At 41.1% G+C, this 9820-nt stretch overlaps 1 long non-coding RNA gene across 2 annotated transcripts in view; it reads left to right on the forward strand.

The window, feature by feature from the left end:
- LOC108447380 overlaps positions 1–5557 on the forward strand; it is a 15670-nt gene extending 10113 nt beyond the window's left edge. For both annotated transcript variants that reach the window (XR_001862925.1, XR_001862926.1), the window contains exon 4: positions 2526–5557. This is a non-coding gene — a long non-coding RNA (uncharacterized LOC108447380). The remainder of the gene's footprint in view (positions 1–2525) is intronic.
- The last annotated feature ends 4263 nt before the right edge of the window (positions 5558–9820 follow it).

The following is a 9820-nucleotide window of genomic DNA, read 5'->3' on the forward strand; positions in this document are numbered from 1 at the left end:
CTGCTGACAGATTTGTGCCCTGATGAAATACTGCATCACATCTCTACAACTCCCACTGCTGAAGAGGGCAAATAAAATGCCAAGGGGAGGGAGGGGATTCCTACAACATGTATGTATATATATCTCATGCAACTGGAAGAGATTCAATTTGCAGATATTAAGGTGAACATTAGAGCAGAAATTCCATAAGGATGACGTCTATGAAATTACAGAGAGCAATTTGGAAAACTGTGCTTCTTAAGCACGAAGGGGAACAAGAGTGCATTGTAAGGCACAGGATCTCTCATAGTTAATAGCTGTATTACACTGATGTAGTGTTCATGCTATAGTTTAACATGAATCACAATGCTGACTGATGCATAAATACCATATTATTTTATATAGGCTATATATGCACTGTGTCTATGACATTATTTTTATCTGTCCCTATAATGTAAGTTTAGAACTTCCCTGAGCTAGCCCATAAGAGTATTGTACAGTACTGGGCAAAATCTGTATGAAGTTTAATTTGACCAGTGCTCAAGGAATGTGCTAATTTTTTTTTTTTTTTTTTTTTTTTTGCATTAGGAAGTAAATAAAGTTCAGAAGTTTCCCTTGACAGTAAGCAAAAGTTTATCTTCAAGTGGTTTTGGACTATAATGCTGTACTTGTAATGAAATTTGGGAGTTCCAGTAGTTATCTGGCAAGTGACACAGACTAGGGTTAAGAATGTGACCATCCACTATGAATAGTTCCCACTTACATCCTTAGTATGTGTATTTATAGAACTACTTATTTTATGCTTAATGCATTTAGTGGTGAGATCACCGGAGTTTGTTCCTGGGCCTACTTTCTTTTAGAAAGCAGCACAGACTGCTGTCTGCTAGGGGTCTGACAAGAGACGGTATTTAACATTTATCTTGTTTACACCTAAAAATGAGGAAGGAGTGAGCCTGGTATGTATAGATGTCAGCATTTGCCTGTCCATTTTCTAGCTGAACATTCAATCACAGAAGTTGCACAAACAAATTAGGCATACAGCTATACAAACCTAGTTTGAAAAATTGGGCCATGCGTGGGTGTGTGCATCTAAATATTTTACAAGCTGAACAATCACCCTGGAGTATTTTAGGTTAGAGATAGATAAATGATATGTCCATCCAAATTTACATCTAAGCAAAGATTCAAAGATCTTTATGCATAAAATCTTTCAATTATCAGGTTTTCAGGTGTTATGGGCGTCCTTCCTTCAGAGCAGTGCTGGGCAGAGCTCCATGTTTTTGCAATTCAGTTACGTGACACAAAAGCAGCAATAAGGCTACTGCCAGAGTCCAGATTAACTAATAATATTTCCAATAATCTATTTCATTGCTGCAGTATAGCAGATGTTAACAGTGACACAAGCACCCGAAGAGGTAAACCAATGGAGTGACTGGGAGAGGGGATGCTCAGCATTGCCACTCAGCCACAGTGAGGAAGGCTCACTGGCAGGTTCAGGAGTTTGGGGGGGGTTTTGTTGTCTCTCCACAGCATTACTTCAGCCCACATGCAGAGCCTGGAGCCTAGTGATGCGAGGCTTCCTATGGATGGGCGGTCTGGAGCCTTGCCTTTATATCTCAAAACTCCTGGGAGCAGGCAGCAACATCTGCTCCATGGTATCATCCACATGCCAGCATAGCTGGACTTTGTCCCCTCTCAATGGCTTCACCTCCTCCTTGATGAGGGCACAGCTCCAGCAAGAAGAATGATGAGACTTATCCTCCTGAAATTACCATGCTGAACCATTTTCTTTTCTGAATCCAGGACTTTATTTTTATGTCTCATGTTGTAATCACAGAATCTGAGCTACTGGCCCATGAAGTGGTCTGCCATAGGCAAGCCTATGGCTAAGTCATGAGCAGAATTTGGGAATGGATTTGGAAAGGGGCACTGGCTTAGACCAAAGGACATTGTTTGTTTTCCAGCAGTTTAGCCTTGCTGTTCAAGGGTGCTTCCAGGATTTCCCAGGTGACTGACATTACCTCCTGGCACCAAAGGCGTCCCTGCTGTACTCAGTCCTACCACAAGGCTCATATCCCATTGCCACTTAAGTAAATTATTACTCTTATTGAAACACTCCCTTTTAATTAATGGGAGAGTTGATGATCTCATATGTTTATCTGTCAGCACTTTTGTTACTTTTTAATAATGAGAACCCTAGAATGACACAAACCCGCCGCATCAAATGATGGTGGCTGATTGTCACCTGAAATGGTAGAGAGGGCTGTGGTTTGGGGGAAAACCCTGCTATTCAGGGCCACATTCTTCCATGTGGTGTTTGGTGTACACCACCAGCTAACAACCACTCTGAGAGGTCCAGCAAGTCTCTTTGAAGGACAGGCAATGGAAGGGGAAAAAGCAAGTCAACAACAATAAAGTAGCAGCCTTTTACGTGACACACCTACAAGTGAGCAGTTCTCATTCCTAAGAGGCTGGCACATTACCACAGTGATTCTTGCAGCTGGTTGATCTGTCAAAAATTATGATTTTCTCTTCTTTTCTGCAAGGGAGATCTTTTTATTTTGCCTGCTGACTTGAAGAAGCACCCGGAAATATATTTCCGTTTCAGTTTCTGCTCATCGGGAGGAGGATGAGAGGGGAAAGGGAAGAAAAGGCAAACAACTCCCCATGTGTATTTCCTGGTAGTGTTGCCTGAACTGGTACATGTCAAGCCCAGAAATACAGAAGACAGAGTGCACCAGAACTGCCTACAAACTATCACCTTTACCACTTTTCCAGCAGCATTGCCAACGTCACATTTCTCTGCCCAGAATGTTCCTGAGCCACCAAGACTGGGAAAACCTGTGGGAAAAGTAAAGAAAGCCCAAGCTACCTTATTTGCCCACAACAGTCCCTATGGGCAGCACCTATATGTGTGCCTCTCCTCCTCCTTCCCCTGCCCTGAGATGCTGAGGGTTGGTGCTCATGGGTCTGCAGGGACCTACTGAATGGGCACTGCAGAGAAACTTCTGGGTGTGGGATAAATGCAGACTGTTCAGAGAAGATCCCTCCTGGTACAGATTTCAGAAAGTATGCTTTCTTCATCAGTAAACAAACAATGAGTCATTGGCTGTCACAAGGGAGAAAATGAGATTACAAAGGATGTATAAGTAAATAAATTAGTTCCCGTTAGTCATGGCAACAGCTTAGTGTTTCCACCCAAGTGTTTTATTCCAATTCATCTTTCTGTCTTTATTTTTGTAATATTGTTGCTCTTTTACTTTGGAGAATAAAATTCTAATAAGATTCTCTTGGAAATACAGATTTTAAAAATGCAGTTCTTGTGTTAGACTACTTTTGAGGACACAGTCTTTATTTTTTGACACTTACGTTCAGGGATGGAGCTGTGGGTGAAGAAATGAAGTTGTACCATCCTCTGCCCTGATGCTGCTGCAGGTCTTTCATGTGACATTTGTCACTTGACCTGCAAAAGGAGCTTTCACCATACAGGCATCTGTTGCTCAGCTCCCTGCCCCAAATATGGGTGCATTACACTCTGTTTTACAGATGCCATCCAATAGACCTCTGGAGGTCTGCTGACCCCTGTCCCCAGGCACTGATGTCAGAATACTGTGATCCAAAGAACTGTATCTCTCTGGGAAAATGTCTGTTTTAAAACATGCTTCTGCTCCAGTCCTTTCCTTTACATCTGCATCTCAGAGTAGTTGCTGAAAACTTCTTGTGTTTTCCCCAGATCCTGCAAAGATGGAAATCTTGCAGAAGAGCTGTGTTTTCTTCCTTGGTTTAAATTTTTTTTTTTTCAAATACCTTGTTTTGCTATAGATGCTAAATAGTCTACAAATTATATAAGATGTTCTAAATATGTGTACTTATTACAACTCCTATAATCTCAGTCCATACCAAAAGTGTGCCCTCCAAAGTAGGGGAAGTTGGAAATTGTCAGAGTCACATCTTGGTTTAAATGTCACAGTTCTCACCTATAGGCAAAAGTGGTTGTTACTGTTTCCACTAAGATATGAAAAAGACTTCAGAAACTATTCCAGAGAACTGAATTACTTAAGTATTACCATTATTCACAGATTTCCCCAAAACTACTTTCTGACTGGTTTTGTCTCTTATTATAAGATGTAGGAGGAATTTAGGGAGATGGCGCATTTTCTGGTACATTCTTCAATACATGAAACAAAGAAAATCACTTCTTTAAAAATATTATCAAAAAGCATGTCTCTCCCTCTCTGAGTACAAGTGTTTTTATATCTGCAGATGTGTTAAATATATCTCTTCTAATTGTAAAATTCACTTCAAGCTATAAAGGTGACAGCACTGTCTTGGGGCAGCTGCTCGGGAGTGACTTGGGAGCCACTCAGCAGGACTACAGAAAAATGCTCATTGGCAGCATCAGCAATAGAAATCTCTTCATACTATGAATGAATCAGTTTGACTTGGTTTGAATTTTTGGGTCAGTGGACCAAAATTGTACCTGGACCTTTAGTTCCACTGTGTTTCCTGTATCTTCAATGACAGTACTTTATGGCCTTTATTGTCTTCTTGTCTAAAGACATTTAATAGCCATTACCCAGCAGAGGTGATGACTGAGGGAAGGAGAGGAGGGAAAGCAGTGTGGAAGGGGCTTTAGCCCCTGTATGCACCAGCAGGTGCTGTAAGGTTTGTGAATGTATCAGGTAGACAGCCTGGAGCCACCTCTTCCCTGCTGTTTATACAAGGACTCTTCTTATTCCTGGTCTTTGCAAACATGTTTAGGCTGCAATAAATTGAAACTTCCCAGTCAAATTCTCAAGGCTCTCAAAACTTGGAGATAATGTTTCTAAAAATTTAAAATAGGGGACTTCACAGATTATTCATGCAGTCAACTTAAAAGGTTGTGGGATTTGTTCCAGTACAGCAGAGAATTTTTTCATTATTGTTGGTAGCAATAATCATAAGCTGAGGCCTGTGATTCAGTTTATGGTGGTCTTAATTTATGATGGAAGACTTTATTTTTAACAACAAAAGTGAGTGGATAACAAAATTCTGTTAAAGGTAATTAACTCCACAGATGCAGGGCTGAAGGCTGCCCTAAAGAGTGAAAAAAACCCCAAACAAATCTATATGGGTGATGGATTTTATCCTCTTTCTTTTCAGCAGGTTAACTTTAAAGTATCTTTTTTAAAATTGACACTCTTAATGAAACAATTTAAATACTACAAAACTATGTTTAGTTCCACTTATTGATGTTGTCAAGGTCATTTCTACGTGAAACCTGAACAAGAACAGGTCAGGTGGAGCAATCTGTGGGTGAAAGCACTTCCTCTACACAAAGTATAGCAAGACAGATTGTATGTAAACAAATACTGATTCATTGTCTTGTCTTTGAATGAAAAGGACAAATTTGTTTCTAAATTATCCATCTTCACTTCTGACTGGAGAACTGATTCTCTGATGCTGGACTGAATAAATCACAGCTTGTGCTCTGTTATTTTGATTTCTGCTTTTATTTAGAGGGTTTTTTTCTTTCAAGAATGGAAAGTAAATATATGAGTCTCACAGAGAAAAAATAAATTAATTTCTTTCAAGGCAATCCATCTGGTTTGAGTTGTTCATTTAACAGAGGAAAGTGAGGTTGAAAACCAACTCTCCAAAGGCCAGCTCTGACAGAGCATGAAGGTAAGAATTTACCCATCTCAAACTGTCAAGAGCTGATGCTATTAATCCCTATGCTGCTGCATAACAAATATGTAAGGTTAACAATTAAAGGATGGATATTTTCATTTGTTTAAATTATGGGCAGAGTAAGAAATTGAGGAATGAATTTATTTTTTTTTCAATACTTTTGAGGCATCAAAAGCACTTGAAGCAAAATAATTTTGATTCTTATTTTATGAATGTAAAAGTATTTGTGTTTTCTTGTTGAGACAGTGGGTGGGAGCAGTGGAACCAGGAGTTTTGTGTTGAATTTTGTCTCTGATAATGAATTCCTTTTTGATCAAAGACAAGTCTCCTAACAGCTGCACACTGTAATTTCTTTGTCCTAAATGTAGCTGTATATAAAGTATACCTGTCTCATGGGATATTTCAGCAATGAATAGAGCTGTATATATTGAAAGTGCTACATAATGCCACTATCGGTGATATTTAAGTTGATGCTTTACAGCCTAGGTGCCCTAAACACTTTTCTCATTACCTCATTATTTTCTTTACTGCTTATATTGTGGCCCGTCCAGGCAGAACCAATTAGGCAGTGACAAGGAAAGAGGCAGAGATCTTTATAATCAAGTCATCAAGAAGTCTAGAGACTTTTTTCTTGATATATTTGAAATATTTGCAGCCAGAGCTGGAGGGAGGAGGAGGGGAGGCTGGAGTTTGGGGTTTTTGTTTGTTTTTTTTTAAGACTCTGGTATTTGCCAACATTTGGAAGGATTTCATGGTTCCCGAGTGTTGTCTAGCTCAAGGTGATACATAATATGTAAATGTACCAGCTATTTTCTGAGATTCTTGGGAAGTCACAATAGAGACAGAGTCACACGGGAAATGTAAAAACTTGTGCACCTCAGAGTATCTATTTAGGTAAGAAAACTTTATGCAGTTTATGGAAGAATCACTCTGTGACGAAATTCAATTTCAGTAGCTTTTTTATCTCATTTCCTCAGTTCCTCTGTCATTCCCCAAGTTCAACCCTTTCTTTAGGAGCCCTGAGTGAGCAGGGAAAAATGTACCGAATGTAATGGTTGGCTTGGGAAGTCTTCCCCAAAGGACTGTTTGTCCATTATAACTGGCTGTCTGCTGCACTTACTTTGTTTTACTGGCTAAAAGGACATGAGTACTTACATTTTCTCTCTTTCTCAAAATATTATGCTTTGGCTGAGTGGTTTAGACTAAACTGAAGAGATGTATCAGTACTAGAGAGGATGGTTTATTTTGGTCTTTTTACCTAGGTGTTTTCAAACTCCATCTGTACTGTGAGCATCGGGCTGTGTGTGGGAGTGGTGCTGCGGCGGGCGGATGTGCAGGAACCCTTGTCGCCCATTCCTACACACACACACACACACAGAGAAGGGTTTTCTCCAAATGCTCTGCTCTGTTGTAGAGGGGAATTTGGAGATGGGAGCAAGGCCAGGGCTCTCTGCACAGAAAGCTTGGTGTGCTGGGGATAGGCAGATTTCACAGGGACTTAGTACCATGTCCCTCACAAGCACTGTGCAATTTAGCTGTAGGCAAGGCAGGGTTGACCACACTGTGACTTGCATTAATTGCACCACTCAGACCGAGCCAGAGGACAGATTGCCGTCAAGGTCAACCAGGGCTGTCCTTGCAGTCGCCCTGGCTTCGCCCATGCTACAGAGGACATGCTGAAGCCACTCACCGCCCCTTCAGCTCGGCTGGGGTGCACTGCTGCTCCTTGAGGACCCCACACCGTTTCAGCTGCACTGCCTGGCTGTGGGGCTGTTCTGCTGAACAAAGGGATACCTACGTTTCACCAGAATCAGCTTTGATAAAATGTTTCTTCAGAGGGGCAGTCAATATGCCTGGGCCCTCGCAGCTCCCCAGTGGCTGGGGCTCCCCCTCCAGGCCGTGTCCTCGGGCAGCCTGTCTCCTGCAGTCCTGGTGCCAGGACGCCTGCTCGCCCACGGACAGCTGGGCTTGGCGCCTGAAGAAACCTGTTCGCACTCTGGCTGCAACGAGTCCAGCAGCCTATTGCTTGCTCCTTCTCTGGGAAAGACTACACTTAGACCAGCAAGGCAGCCCCGAGCACGCTCCAGTCACGTGCAGAAAGGATTTGGATTACAACTCTCCAGCTGCATGCGCAGCCGAAGCATCCTGGCCTTGTGCAAATTCAGTGCACTTTGCCTATTGATCTATTTTTTTCCTCTCCAAGAGGACTTTCATATGAGACAGTTGTTCAGAAATTAATTTGTGCAGCAGTAGTTATTGTATTATTATTGCTCCCATGCTGCTATGGATATAGATGATATTTTACAGGAAATCATGAAGAAAAGACTATTGCTTTGAGCAAGGCTGTAATTTAAAGTTGTCCAGACAATATGACCCATACTCGTATTCTCACCTCTATAGCACTGCAGTGGTCCAATACCAGCTCTAATCCAGGTGATGTTCTGATCTAGGTTTTTAACATGATCGTGTTTATTCTAATTGATAGATTTAAAATTTTAGACCTGGTTCATCAGCCTAAAATATGAATTAGTGAGCACTTAAACTTGAAGCAAAATTTTCTTGCGTATGAATAAGAGACACAGGAGTCCAGGACATGTACTCAAGGTAGAAATGCCTTCTTTCTTTTCCTGCCTGGGATGTATGAGATGTGTCTGCAGTTCATGGTTTTATTTTATAGAGGGTATATTTTATTGCCTCAGACTTCATGAAAATGAAAAAATCAGTGATCATATTCAGTTAGTCTAAATAGCATCACTTCATCATTTGTAATAGGAGACAAAATAACCTAAAAATATGCCCATGTAAATTGCTTCTTGCATACATACTATTTCTTCTATGTTGTCCTAGAGTGAACATCCCCCTTAAATACTTTCCTGTATTGGACATACTGATTACACTGTTCATTTAGCAAGCAGAAAATGAATGGAAGTGCTATTAAATACTCCAAATCATTTGGATCAGAATATATCCACTTCCTTGAAAAATGAAGGTTGGGAAGAGCATGTAGGAATAACAGCAAATATGTAAATTTAGGAGGTGCAGTTCAATCTGGGAGCTGAAAGTGGAGGTGATGCTCATATGTCTGGCTCTGCCTGGGCTGGCAGCAGCCGCAGGGCAGGGTGAGCCAGGGCTTCTGCTCTCTGGGGCCAGGGGTGTAACTGGGAGCAAAAGAAACCGGGTGGAGGGGATAGGATTACTGCCTGCTGTCTCTCCCAACCAGAATGAGGGTCATCCACATTCCACCGATTTATTTGTGGGAGAGGAGTTACAGGAATTAATTTACTAATCCTACACCCAGCCTCTCTCTTTCCTGACTGCAGTCTTCCACTAATTTCCCAATATAGATTCTGTCTTCCTCTCTGCAGCTGTTTGTTATTTGTAATTTTTTAAAAAAAAGTGCTATTTCCTAAGACTTGGAGACTTTTATCTCTTCATCTAATCCACTTCCACCTAATGTACATAAAGGATTTGTTCCAAATACATGAAAATCTGTAAACTTAGCCACTTCTAGTAGATTTTTTTCTTGTCTAAATACATCTATCAATTTAATCTGAAGAAATTAGACACCTGCTCTAACAGTAAATAAATGTTCAAGAAAATTAGGGAGAATAGGAAGGCTGATTCTTCAACCACTTAAAAATCATGAACATATACTTTTTCAGTAGCCCTGAAATAGCTTGCAGGAGTAGTTTTTAGGTGGCTAAGAATGGCTCACTGCACTCCTGTAGTTGTTCAGGAAAGACAATGTGGGGGCAGAGGCTCTACATGACATTGCTTCAGCTTCCTGATTGTATGACTGCAACTTAATGAGCTGCTTAGGGCTTGACCCAATGAAAGGTTTAAGTGACTAAAAAAAGGCTTATGTATTATTAAGATTCCTGTACTCAAATCCATACCTTCCTGTTTAATTTCACAAGTCTCTAAATGCTGCCAGCTCTGCAGCTGCATGTGTCTGGGACTGTCCCTGATACTCTTGTCATGTCTGGGTGTGATTGCAACCCAAAAATACATCACTTTGCCTTAAGGGTCTGTCACAGTAGGCTTGGCACACAACCATTGGATGGATCCACCACAGGAGGCAGCAGTGGTTATGGAGCAGCTTTGACGATGAATATGCTCCACCTTTGTTTTTGAAGGTAAAGGCAAATTTATGGGGCAGGAGAAAGAGGGG

This window comes from Corvus brachyrhynchos, unplaced genomic scaffold (genome assembly GCF_000691975.1).
Source record: "Corvus brachyrhynchos isolate BGI_N302 unplaced genomic scaffold, ASM69197v1 scaffold83, whole genome shotgun sequence".
NCBI classification, from domain to species: domain Eukaryota; kingdom Metazoa; phylum Chordata; class Aves; order Passeriformes; family Corvidae; genus Corvus; species Corvus brachyrhynchos.